We start from the raw sequence: 14655 nt of genomic DNA on the forward strand, positions 1-14655 counted from the left end.
GAACGTTTCATGATGATAGCACTTTCCTAAGGGGGTCAAACCATGTCCCAAAGGTCACCGGATCTGGTGTCAATTTAAAGAAGTAGTCCAGTTACACATTTGTGGGCTTATAACTTGGCTTCTGAATGTCCTAGAGAGATCAGGTTTGTTTTAGAGTACTCCAATTAACAGCCCCCATTACCACTAAAAGGAATGGAGTCATTAGCACTTATGGTTTTTAAATGGCACCCAGAATTATGTTGCACGAAGCACAATTTCACATCATTCTTGGTTCATTTGTGTGAAAACAAGGTCCAATCAGGCTGAAATGTTACAGGAAGGTATAATCTATTGAGTTGTAAGTGATCTGAACGTTTCATGATGATAGCACTTTCCTAAGGGGGTCAAACCATGTCCCAAAGGTCACCGGATCTGGTGTCAATTTAAAGAAGTAGTCCAGTTACACATTTGTGGGCTTATAACTTGGCTTCTGAATGTCCTAGAGAGATCAGGTTTGTTTTAATGTACTCCAATCAACAGCCCCTACAACCACAAAAAGGAATGGAGTCATTAGCACTTATGGTTTGTAAATGGCACCCAGATTTATGTTGCATGAAGCACAATTTCACATCATTCTGGGTCAATTTGTGTGAAAACAAGGTCCAATCAGGCTGAAACGTTACAGGAAGGTAGAATCTATTGAGTTGTAAGTGATCTGAACGTTTCAAGATGATCACACTTTCCTAAGGGGGTCAAATCATTTCCCAAAGGTCACCGGATCTGGTGTCAATTTAAAGAAGTAGTCCAGTTACACATTTGTGGGCTTATAACTTGGCTTCTGAATGTCCTAGAGAGATCAGGTTTGTTTTAGTATACTCCAATCAACAGCCCCTACAACCTCAAAAAGGAATGGAGTCATTAGCACTTATGGTTTTTAAATGGCACCCAGAATTATGTTGCAGGAAGCACAATTTCACATCATTCTGGGTTCATTTGTGTGAAAACAAGGTCCAATCAGGCTGAAACATTACAGGAATGTAGAATCTATTGAGTTGTAATTGATCTGAACGTTTCATGATGATAGCACTTTCCTAAGGGGGTCAAACCATGTCCCAAAGGTCACCGGATCTGGTGTCAATTTAAAGAAGTAGTCCAGTTACACCTTTGTGGGCTTATAACTTGGCTTCTGAATACCCTAGAGAGGTCAGGTTTGTTTTAGAGTACTCCAATTAACAGCCCCCATTGCCACTAAAAGGAATGGAGTCATTAGCACTTATGGTTTTTAAATGGCACCCAGAATTATGTTGCACGAAGCACAATTTCACATCATTCTGGGTTCATTTGTGTGAAAACAAGGTCCAATCAGGCTGAAACGTTACAGGAAGGTAGAATCTATTGAGTTGTAAGTGATCTGAACGTTTCATGATGATAGCACTATCCTAAGGGGGTCAAACCATGTCCCAAAGGTCACCGGGGCTGGTGTCACTTTAAAGAAGTAGTCCAGTTACACCTTTGTGGGCTTATAACTTGGCTTCTGAATACCCTAGAGAGGTCAGGTTTGTTTTAGAGTACTCCAATTAACAGCCCCCATTACCACTAAAAGGAATGGAGTCATTAGCACTTATGGTTTTTAAATGGCACCCAGAATTATGTTGCACGAAGCACAATTTCACATCATTCTGGGTTCATTTGTGTGAAAACAAGGTCCAATCAGGCTGAAACGTTACAGGAAGGTAGAATCTATTGAGTTGTAAGTGATCTGAACGTTTCATGATGATAGCTCTATCCTAAGGGGGTCAAACCATGTCCCAAAGGTCACCGGATCTGGTGTCAATTTAAAGAAGTAGTCCAGTTACACATTTGTAGACTTATAACTTGGCTTCTGAATGTCCTAGAGAGATCAGGTTTGTTTTAGTATACTCCAATCAACAGCCCCTACAACCACAAAAAGGAATGGAGTCATTAGCACTTATGGTTTTTAAATGGCACCCAGAATTATGTTACACGAAGCACAATTTCACATCATTCTGGGTTCATTTGTGTGAAAACAAGGTACAATCAGGCTGAAACGTTACAGGAAGGTAGAATCTATTGAGTTGTAAGTGATCTGAATGTTTCATGATGATAGCACTTTCCTAAGGGGGTCAAACCGTGTCCCAAAGGTCACCGGATCTGGTGTCAATTTAAAGAAGTAGTCCAGTTACACATTTGTGGGCTTATAACTTGGCTTCTGAATGTCCTAAAGAGATCAGGTTTGTTTTAATGTACTCCAACCAACAGCCCCCACAACCACAAATAGGAATGGAGTCATTAGCACTTATGGTTTGTAAATGGCACCCAGAATTATGTTGCACGAAGCACAATTTCACATCATTCTGGGTCCATTTGTGTGAAAACAAGGTCCAATCAGGCTGAAACGTTACAGGAAGGTAGAATCTATTGAGTTGTAATTGATCTGAACGTTTCATGATGATAGCACTTTCCTAAAGGGGTCAAACCATGTCCCAAAGGTCACCGGATCTGGTGTCAATTTAAAGAAGTAGTCCAGTTACACATTTGTGGGCTTATCACTTGGCTTCTGAATTTCCTAGAGAGATCAGGTTTGTTTTAGTGTACTCCAATCAACAGCCCCTACAACCTCAAAAAGGAATGGAGTCATTAGCACTTATGGTTTTTAAATGGCACCCAGAATTATGTTGCACGAAGCACAATTTCACATCATTCTGGGTTCATTTGTGTGAAATCAAGGTCCAATCAGGCTGAAATGTTACAGGAAGGTAGAATCTATTGAGTTGTAAGTGATCTGAACGTTTCATCATGATAGCACTTTCCTAAGGGGGTCAAACCATGTCCCAAAGGTCACCGGATCTGGTGTCATTTTAAAGAAGTAGTCCAGTTACACCTTTGTGGGCTTATAACTTGGCTTCTGAATGTCCTAGAGAGATGAGGTTTGTTTTAGTATACTCCAATCAACAGCCCCTACAACCACAAAAAGGAATGGAGTCATTAGCACTTATGGTTTTTAAATGGCACCCAGAATTATGTTGCACGAAGCACAATTTCACATCATTCTGGGTCCATTTGTGTGAAAACAAGGTCCAATCAGGCTGAAACGTCACAAGAAGGTAGAATCTATTGAGTTGTAAGTGATCTGAACGTTTCATGATGATAGCACTTTCCTAAGGGGGTCAAACCATGTCCCAAAGGTCACCGGATCTGGTGTCAATTTAAAGAAGTAGTCCAGTTACACATTTGTGGGCTTATAACTTGGCTTCTGAATGTCCTAGAGAGATCAGGTTTGTTTTAGAGTACTCCAATTAACAGCCCCCATTACCACTAAAAGGAATGGAGTCATTAGCACTTATGGTTTTTAAATGGCACCCAGAATTATGTTGCACGAAGCACAATTTCACATCATTCTTGGTTCATTTGTGTGAAAACAAGGTCCAATCAGGCTGAAATGTTACAGGAAGGTATAATCTATTGAGTTGTAAGTGATCTGAACGTTTCATGATGATAGCACTTTCCTAAGGGGGTCAAACCATGTCCCAAAGGTCACCGGATCTGGTGTCAATTTAAAGAAGTAGTCCAGTTACACATTTGTGGGCTTATAACTTGGCTTCTGAATGTCCTAGAGAGATCAGGTTTGTTTTAATGTACTCCAATCAACAGCCCCTACAACCACAAAAAGGAATGGAGTCATTAGCACTTATGGTTTGTAAATGGCACCCAGATTTATGTTGCAGGAAGCACAATTTCACATCATTCTGGGTCAATTTGTGTGAAAACAAGGTCCAATCAGGCTGAAACGTTACAGGAAGGTAGAATCTATTGAGTTGTAAGTGATCTGAACGTTTCAAGATGATCACACTTTCCTAAGGGGGTCAAATCATTTCCCAAAGGTCACCGGATCTGGTGTCAATTTAAAGAAGTAGTCCAGTTACACATTTGTGGGCTTATAACTTGTCTTCTGAATGTCCTAGAGAGATCAGGTTTGTTTTAGTATACTCCAATCAACAGCCCCTACAACCTCAAAAAGGAATGGAGTCATTAGCACTTATGGTTTTTAAATGGCACCCAGAATTATGTTGCAGGAAGCACAATTTCACATCATTCTGGGTTCATTTGTGTGAAAACAAGGTCCAATCAGGCTGAAACATTACAGGAATGTAGAATCTATTGAGTTGTAATTGATCTGAACGTTTCATGATGATAGCACTTTCCTAAGGGGGTCAAACCATGTCCCAAAGGTCACCGGATCTGGTGTCAATTTAAAGAAGTAGTCCAGTTACACCTTTGTGGGCTTATAACTTGGCTTCTGAATATCCTAGAGAGGTCAGGTTTGTTTTAGAGTACTCCAATTAACAGCCCCCATTGCCACTAAAAGGAATGGAGTCATTAGCACTTATGGTTTTTAAATGGCACCCAGAATTATGTTGCACGAAGCACAATTTCACATCATTCTGGGTTCATTTGTGTGAAAACAAGGTCCAATCAGGCTGAAACGTTACAGGAAGGTAGAATCTATTGAGTTGTAAGTGATCTGAACGTTTCATGATGATAGCACTATCCTAAGGGGGTCAAACCATGTCCCAAAGGTCACCGGGGCTGGTGTCACTTTAAAGAAGTAGTCCAGTTACACCTTTGTGGGCTTATAACTTGGCTTCTGAATACCCTAGAGAGGTCAGGTTTGTTTTAGAGTACTCCAATTAACAGCCCCCATTACCACTAAAAGGAATGGAGTCATTAGCACTTATGGTTTTTAAATGGCACCCAGAATTATGTTGCACGAAGCACAATTTCACATCATTCTGGGTTCATTTGTGTGAAAACAAGGTCCAATCAGGCTGAAACGTTACAGGAAGGTAGAATCTATTGAGTTGTAAGTGATCTGAACGTTTCATGATGATAGCTCTATCCTAAGGGGGTCAAACCATGTCCCAAAGGTCACCGGATCTGGTGTCAATTTAAAGAAGTAGTCCAGTTACACATTTGTAGACTTATAACTTGGCTTCTGAATGTCCTAGAGAGATCAGGTTTGTTTTAGTATACTCCAATCAACAGCCCCTACAACCACAAAAAGGAATGGAGTCATTAGCACTTATGGTTTTTAAATGGCACCCAGAATTATGTTACACGAAGCACAATTTCACATCATTCTGGGTTCATTTGTGTGAAAACAAGGTACAATCAGGCTGAAACGTTACAGGAAGGTAGAATCTATTGAGTTGTAAGTGATCTGAATGTTTCATGATGATAGCACTTTCCTAAGGGGGTCAAACCGTGTCCCAAAGGTCACCGGATCTGGTGTCAATTTAAAGAAGTAGTCCAGTTACACATTTGTGGGCTTTTAACTTGGCTTCTGAATGTCCTAAAGAGATCAGGTTTGTTTTAATGTACTCCAACCAACAGCCCCCACAACCACAAATAGGAATGGAGTCATTATCACTTATGGTTTGTAAATGGCACCCAGAATTATGTTGCACGAAGCACAATTTCACATCATTCTGGGTCCATTTGTGTGAAAACAAGGTCCAATCAGGCTGAAACGTTACAGGAAGGTAGAATCTATTGAGTTGTAATTGATCTGAACGTTTCATGATGATAGCACTTTCCTAAGGGGGTCAAACCATGTCCCAAAGGTCACCGGATCTGGTGTCAATTTAAAGAAGTAGTCCAGTTACACATTTGTGGGCTTATCACTTGGCTTCTGAATTTCCTAGAGAGATCAGGTTTGTTTTAGTGTACTCCAATCAACAGCCCCTACAACCTCAAAAAGGAATGGAGTCATTAGCACTTATGGTTTTTAAATGGCACCCAGAATTATGTTGCACGAAGCACAATTTCACATCATTCTGGGTTCATTTGTGTGAAATCAAGGTCCAATCAGGCTGAAATGTTACAGGAAGGTAGAATCTATTGAGTTGTAAGTGATCTGAACGTTTCATCATGATAGCACTTTCCTAAGGGGGTCAAACCATGTCCCAAAGGTCACCGGATCTGGTGTCATTTTAAAGAAGTAGTCCAGTTACACCTTTGTGGGCTTATAACTTGGCTTCTGAATGTCCTAGAGAGATGAGGTTTGTTTTAGTATACTCCAATCAACAGCCCCTACAACCACAAAAAGGAATGGAGTCATTAGCACTTATGGTTTTTAAATGGCACCCAGAATTATGTTGCACGAAGCACAATTTCACATCATTCTGGGTCCATTTGTGTGAAAACAAGGTCCAATCAGGCTGAAACGTCACAAGAAGGTAGAATCTATTGAGTTGTAAGTGATCTGAACGTTTCATGATGATAGCACTTTCCTAAGGGGGTCAAACCATGTCCCAAAGGTCACCGGATCTGGTGTCAATTTAAAGAAGTAGTCCAGTTACACATTTGTGGGCTTATAACTTGGCTTCTGAATGTCCTACAGGGATCAGGTTTGTTTTAGAGTACTCCAATCAACAGCCCCTACAACCACAAAAAGTAATGGAGTCATTAGCACTTATGGTTTTTAAATGGCACCCAGAATTATGTTGCACGAAGCACAATTTCACATCATTCTTGGTTCATTTGTGTGAAAACAAGGTCCAATCAGGCTGAAATGTTACAGGAAGGTAGAATCTATTGAGTTGTAAGTGATCTGAACGTTTCATGATGATAGCACTTTCCTAAGGGGGTCAAACCATGTCCCAAAGGTCACCGGATCTGGTGTCAATTTAAAGAAGTAGTCCAGTTACACATTTGTGGGCTTATAACTTGGCTTCTGAATGTCCTAGAGAGATCAGGTTTGTTTTAATGTACTCCAATCAACAGCCCCTACAACCACAAAAAGGAATGGAGTCATTAGCACTTATGGTTTGTAAATGGCACCCAGATTTATGTTGCATGATGCACAATTTCACATCATTCTGGGTCAATTTGTGTGAAAACAAGGTCCAATCAGGCTGAAACGTTACAGGAAGGTAGAATCTATTGATTTGTAAGTGATCTGAACGTTTCAAGATGATCACACTTTCCTAAGGGGGTCAAATCATTTCCCAAAGGTCACCGGATCTGGTGTCAATTTAAAGAAGTAGTCCAGTTACACATTTGTGGGCTTATAACTTGGCTTCTGAATGTCCTAGAGAGATCAGGTTTGTTTTAGTATACTCCAATCAACAGCCCCTACAACCTCAAAAAGGAATGGAGTCATTAGCACTTATGGTTTTTAAATGGCACCCAGAATTATGTTGCAGGAAGCACAATTTCACATCATTCTGGGTTCATTTGTGTGAAAACAAGGTCCAATCAGGCTGAAACATTACAGGAATGTAGAATCTATTGAGTTGTAATTGATCTGAACGTTTCATGATGATAGCACTTTCCTAAGGGGGTCAAACCATGTCCCAAAGGTCACCGGATCTGGTGTCAATTTAAAGAAGTAGTCCAGTTACACCTTTGTGGGCTTATAACTTGGCTTCTGAATACCCTAGAGAGGTCAGGTTTGTTTTAGAGTACTCCAATTAACAGCCCCCATTGCCACTAAAAGGAATGGAGTCATTAGCACTTATGGTTTTTAAATGGCACCCAGAATTATGTTGCACGAAGCACAATTTCACATCATTCTGGGTTCATTTGTGTGAAAACAAGGTCCAATCAGGCTGAAACGTTACAGGAAGGTAGAATCTATTGAGTTGTAAGTGATCTGAACGTTTCATGATGATAGCACTATCCTAAGGGGGTCAAACCATGTCCCAAAGGTCACCGGGGCTGGTGTCACTTTAAAGAAGTAGTCCAGTTACACCTTTGTGGGCTTATAACTTGGCTTCTGAATACCCTAGAGAGGTCAGGTTTGTTTTAGAGTACTCCAATTAACAGCCCCCATTACCACTAAAAGGAATGGAGTCATTAGCACTTATGGTTTTTAAATGGCACCCAGAATTATGTTGCACGAAGCACAATTTCACATCATTCTGGGTTCATTTGTGTGAAAACAAGGTCCAATCAGGCTGAAACGTTACAGGAAGGTAGAATCTATTGAGTTGTAAGTGATCTGAACGTTTCATGATGATAGCTCTATCCTAAGGGGGTCAAACCATGTCCCAAAGGTCACCGGATCTGGTGTCAATTTAAATAAGTAGTCCAGTTACACATTTGTAGACTTATAACTTGGCTTCTGAATGTCCTAGAGAGATCAGGTTTGTTTTAGTATACTCCAATCAACAGCCCCTACAACCACAAAAAGGAATGGAGTCATTAGCACTTATGGTTTTTAAATGGCACCCAGAATTATGTTACACGAAGCACAATTTCACATCATTCTGGGTTCATTTGTGTGAAAACAAGGTACAATCAGGCTGAAACGTTACAGGAAGGTAGAATCTATTGAGTTGTAAGTGATCTGAATGTTTCATGATGATAGCACTTTCCTAAGGGGGTCAAACCGTGTCCCAAAGGTCACCGGATCTGGTGTCAATTTAAAGAAGTAGTCCAGTTACACATTTGTGGGCTTATAACTTGGCTTCTGAATGTCCTAAAGAGATCAGGTTTGTTTTAATGTACTCCAACCAACAGCCCCCACAACCACAAATAGGAATGGAGTCATTAGCACTTATGGTTTGTAAATGGCACCCAGAATTATGTTGCACGAAGCACAATTTCACATCATTCTGGGTCCATTTGTGTGAAAACAAGGTCCAATCAGGCTGAAACGTTACAGGAAGGTAGAATCTATTGAGTTGTAATTGATCTGAACGTTTCATGATGATAGCACTTTCCTAAGGGGGTCAAACCATGTCCCAAAGGTCACCGGATCTGGTGTCAATTTAAAGAAGTAGTCCAGTTACACATTTGTGGGCTTATCACTTGGCTTCTGAATTTCCTAGAGAGATCAGGTTTGTTTTAGTGTACTCCAATCAACAGCCCCTACAACCTCAAAAAGGAATGGAGTCATTAGCACTTATGGTTTTTAAATGGCACCCAGAATTATGTTGCACGAAGCACAATTTCACATCATTCTGGGTTCATTTGTGTGAAATCAAGGTCCAATCAGGCTGAAATGTTACAGGAAGGTAGAATCTATTGAGTTGTAAGTGATCTGAACGTTTCATCATGATAGCACTTTCCTAAGGGGGTCAAACCATGTCCCAAAGGTCACCGGATCTGGTGTCATTTTAAAGAAGTAGTCCAGTTACACCTTTGTGGGCTTATAACTTGGCTTCTGAATGTCCTAGAGAGATCAGGTTTGTTTTAGTATACTCCAATCAACAGCCCCTACAACCACAAAAAGGAATGGAGTCATTAGCACTTATGGTTTTTAAATGGCACCCAGAATTATGTTGCACGAAGCACAATTTCACATCATTCTGGGTCCATTTGTGTGAAAACAAGGTCCAATCAGGCTGAAACGTCACAAGAAGGTAGAATCTATTGAGTTGTAAGTGATCTGAACGTTTCATGATGATAGCACTTTCCTAAGGGGGTCAAACCATGTCCCAAAGGTCACCGGATCTGGTGTCAATTTAAAGAAGTAGTCCAGTTACACATTTGTGGGCTTATAACTTGGCTTCTGAATGTCCTAGAGGGATCAGGTTTGTTTTAGAGTACTCCAATCAACAGCCCCTACAACCACAAAAAGTAATGGAGTCATTAGCACTTATGGTTTTTAAATGGCACCCAGAATTATGTTGCACGAAGCACAATTTCACATCATTCTGGGTTCATTTGTGTGAAAACAAGGTCCAATCAGGCTGAAACGTTACAGGAAGGTAGAATCTATTGAGTTGTAAGTGATCTGAACGTTTCATGATGATAGCACTTTCCTAAGGGGGTCAAACCATGTCCCAAAGGTCACCGGATCTGGTGTCAATTTAAAGAAGTAGTCCAGTTACACCTTTGAGGGCTTATAACTTGGCTTCTGAATGTCCTACAGAGATCAGGTTTGTTTTAGTGTACTCCAATCAACAGCCCCTACAACCTCAAAAAGGAATGGAGTCATTAGCACTTATGGTTTTTAAATGGCACCCAGAATTATGTTGCACGAAGCACAATTTCACATCATTCTTGGTTCATTTGTGTGAAAACAAGGTCCAATCAGGCTGAAATGTTACAGGAAGGTAGAATCTATTGAGTTGTAAGTGATCTGAACGTTTCATGATGATAGCACTTTCCTAAGGGGGTCAAACCATGTCCCAAAGGTCACCGGATCTGGTGTCAATTTAAAGAAGTAGTCCAGTTACACATTTGTGGGCTTATAACTTGGCTTCTGAATGTCCTAGAGAGATCAGGTTTATTTTAGAGTACTCCAATTAACAGCCCCCATTAAAACTAAAAGGAATGGAGTCATTAGCACTTATGGTTTTTAAATGGCACCCAGAATTATGTTGCACAAAGCACAATTTCACATCATTCTGGGTTCATTTGTGTGAAAACAAGGTCCAATCAGGCTGAAACGTTACAAGAAGGTAGAATCTATTGAGTTGTAAGTGATCTGAACGTTTCATGATGATCGCACATTCCTATAGGGGGTAAAACCATGTCCCAAAGGTCACCGGGCCTGGTGTCACTTTAAAGAAGTAGTCCAGTTACACATTTGTGGGCTTATAACTTGGCTTCTGAATGTCCTAGAGACATCAGGTTTGTTTTAATGTACTCCAATCAACAGCCCCTACAACCACAAACAGGAATGGAGTCATTAGCACTTATGGTTTATAAATGGCACCCAGATTTATGTTGCAGGAAGCACAATTTCACATCATTCTGGGTCAATTTGTGTGAAAACAAGGTCCAATCAGGCTGAAACGTTACAGGAAGGTAGAATCTATTGAGTTGTAAGTGATCTGAACGTTTCAAGATGATCGCACTTTCCTAAGGGGGTCAAATCATTTCCCAAAGGTCACCAGATCTGGTGTCAATTTAAAGAAGTAGTCCAGTTACACATTTGTGGGCTTATAACTTGGCTTCTGAATGTCCTAGAGAGATCAGGTTTGTTTTAGTATACTCCAATCAACAGCCCCTACAACCTCAAAAAGGAATGGAGTCATTAGCACTTATGGTTTTTAAATGGCACCCAGAATTATGTTGCAGGAAGCACAATTTCACATCATTCTGGGTTCATTTGTGTGAAAACAAGGTCCAATCAGGCTGAAACGTTACAGGAATGTAGAATCTATTGAGTTGTAAGTGATCTGAACGTTTCAAGATGATCGCACATTCCTATAGGGGGTAAAACCATGTCCCAAAGGTCACCGGGCCTGGTGTCACTTTAAAGAAGTAGTCCAGTTACACCTTTGAGGGCTTATAACTTGGCTTCTGAATGTCCTACAGAGATCAGGTTTGTTTTAGTGTACTCCAATCAACAGCCCCTACAACCTCAAAAAGGAATGGAGTCATTAGCACTTATGGTTTGTAAATGGCACCCAGAATTATGTTGCACGAAGCACAATTTCACATCATTCTTGGTTCATTTGTGTGAAAACAAGGTCCAATCAGGCTGAAATGTTACAGGAAGGTAGAATCTATTGAGTTGTAAGTGATCTGAACGTTTCATGATGATAGCACTTTCCTAAGGGGGTCAAACCATGTCCCAAAGGTCACCGGATCTGGTGTCAATTTAAAGAAGTAGTCCAGTTACACATTTGTGGGCTTATAACTTGGCTTCTGAATGTCCTAGAGAGATCAGGTTTGTTTTAGAGTACTCCAATTAACAGCCCCCATTACCACTAAAAGGAATGGAGTCATTAGCACTTATGGTTTTTAAATGGCACCCAGAATTATGTTGCACAAAGCACAATTTCACATCATTCTGGGTTCATTTGTGTGAAAACAAGGTCCAATCAGGCTGAAACGTTACAAGAAGGTAGAATCTATTGAGTTGTAAGTGATCTGAACGTTTCATGATGATCGCACATTCCTATAGGGGGTAAAACCATGTCCCAAAGGTCACCGGGCCTGGTGTCACTTTAAAGAAGTAGTCCAGTTACACATTTGTGGGCTTATAACTTGGCTTATGAATGTCCTAGAGACATCAGGTTTGTTTTAATGTACTCCAATCAACAGCCCCTACAACCACAAAAAGGAATGGAGTCATTAGCACTTATGGTTTGTAAATGGCACCCAGATTTATGTTGCATGAAGCACAATTTCACATCATTCTGGGTCAATTTGTGTGAAAACAAGGTCCAATCAGGCTGAAACGTTACAGGAAGGTAGAATCTATTGAGTTGTAAGTGATCTGAACGTTTCAAGATAATAGCACTTTCCTAAGGGGGTCAAACCATGTCCCAAAGGTCACCGGATCTGGTGTCAATTTAAAGAAGTAGTCCAGTTACACATTTGTGGGCTTATAACTTGGCTTCTGAATGTCCTAGAGAGATCAGGTTTGTTTTAATGTACTCCAATCAACAGCCCCTACAACCACAAAAAGGAATGGAGTCATTAGCACTTGTGGTTTTTAAATGGCACCCGGAATTATGTTGCATGAAGCACAATTTCACATCATTCTGGGTCCATTTGTGTGAAAACAAGGTCCAATCAGGCTGAAACGTTACAAGAAGGTAGAATCTATTGAGTTGTAAGTGATCTGAACGTTTCATGATGATAGCACTTTCCTAAGGGGGTCAAACCATGTCCCAAAGGTCACCGGATCTGGTGTCAATTTAAAGAAGTAGTCCAGTTACACATTTGTGGGCTTATAACTTGGCTTCTGAATGTCCTAGAGGGACCAGGTTTATTTTAGAGTACTCCAATCAACAGCCCCTACAACCACAAAAAGTAATGGAGTCATTAGCACTTATGGTTTTTAAATGGCACCCAGAATTATGTTGCACGAAGCACAATTTCACATCATTCTGGGTTCATTTGTGTGAAAACAAGGTCCAATCAGGCTGAAACGTTACAGGAAGGTAGAATCTATTGAGTTGTAAGTGATCTGAACGTTTCATGATGATAGCACTTTCCTAAGGGGGTCAAACCATGTCCCAAAGGTCACCGGATCTGGTGTCAATTTAAAGAAGTGGTCCAGTTACACCTTTGAGGGCTTATAACTTGGCTTCTGAATGTCCTACAGAGATCAGGTTTGTTTTAGTGTACTCCAATCAACAGCCCCTACAACCTCAAAAAGGAATGGAGTCATTAGCACTTATGGTTTTTAAATGGCACCCAGAATTATGTTGCACGAAGCACAATTTCACATCATTCTTGGTTCATTTGTGTGAAAACAAGGTCCAATCAGGCTGAAATGTTACAGGAAGGTAGAATCTATTGAGTTGTAAGTGATCTGAACGTTTCATGATGATAGCACTTTCCTAAGGGGGTCAAACCATGTCCCAAAGGTCACCGGATCTGGTGTCAATTTAAAGAAGTAGTCCAGTTACACATTTGTGGGCTTATAACTTGGCTTCTGAATGTCCTAGAGAGATCAGGTTTGTTTTAGAGTACTCCAATTAACAGCCCCCATTACCACTAAAAGGAATGGAGTCATTAGCACTTATGGTTTTTAAATGGCACCCAGAATTATGTTGCACGAAGCACAATTTCACATCATTCTTGGTTCATTTGTGTGAAAACAAGGTCCAATCAGGCTGAAATGTTACAGGAAGGTATAATCTATTGAGTTGTAAGTGATCTGAACGTTTCATGATGATAGCACTTTCCTAAGGGGGTCAAACCATGTCCCAAAGGTCACCGGATCTGGTGTCAATTTAAAGAAGTAGTCCAGTTACACATTTGTGGGCTTATAACTTGGCTTCTGAATGTCCTAGAGAGATCAGGTTTGTTTTAATGTACTCCAATCAACAGCCCCTACAACCACAAAAAGGAATGGAGTCATTAGCACTTATGGTTTGTAAATGGCACCCAGATTTATGTTGCATGAAGCACAATTTCACATCATTCTGGGTCAATTTGTGTGAAAACAAGGTCCAATCAGGCTGAAACGTTACAGGAAGGTAGAATCTATTGAGTTGTAAGTGATCTGAACGTTTCAAGATGATCACACTTTCCTAAGGGGGTCAAATCATTTCCCAAAGGTCACCGGATCTGGTGTCAATTTAAAGAAGTAGTCCAGTTACACATTTGTGGGCTTATAACTTGGCTTCTGAATGTCCTAGAGAGATCAGGTTTGTTTTAGTATACTCCAATCAACAGCCCCTACAACCTCAAAAAGGAATGGAGTCATTAGCACTTATGGTTTTTAAATGGCACCCAGAATTATGTTGCAGGAAGCACAATTTCACATCATTCTGGGTTCATTTGTGTGAAAACAAGGTCCAATCAGGCTGAAACATTACAGGAATGTAGAATCTATTGAGTTGTAATTGATCTGAACGTTTCATGATGATAGCACTTTCCTAAGGGGGTCAAACCATGTCCCAAAGGTCACCGGATCTGGTGTCAATTTAAAGAAGTAGTCCAGTTACACATTTGTGGGCTTATAACTTGGCTTCTGAATGTCCTAGAGAGATCAGGTTTGTTTTAGAGTACTCCAATTAACAGCCCCCATTACCACTAAAAGGAATGGAGTCATTAGCACTTATGGTTTTTAAATGGCACCCAGAATTATGTTGCACAAAGCACAATTTCACATCATTCTGGGTTCATTTGTGTGAAAACAAGGTCCAATCAGGCTGAAACGTTACAAGAAGGTAGAATCTATTGAGTTGTAAGTGATCTGAACGTTTCATGATGATCGCACATTCCTATAGGGGG

Source organism: Nothobranchius furzeri, chromosome 18, assembly GCF_043380555.1.
Source record: "Nothobranchius furzeri strain GRZ-AD chromosome 18, NfurGRZ-RIMD1, whole genome shotgun sequence".
NCBI lineage: Eukaryota > Metazoa > Chordata > Actinopteri > Cyprinodontiformes > Nothobranchiidae > Nothobranchius > Nothobranchius furzeri.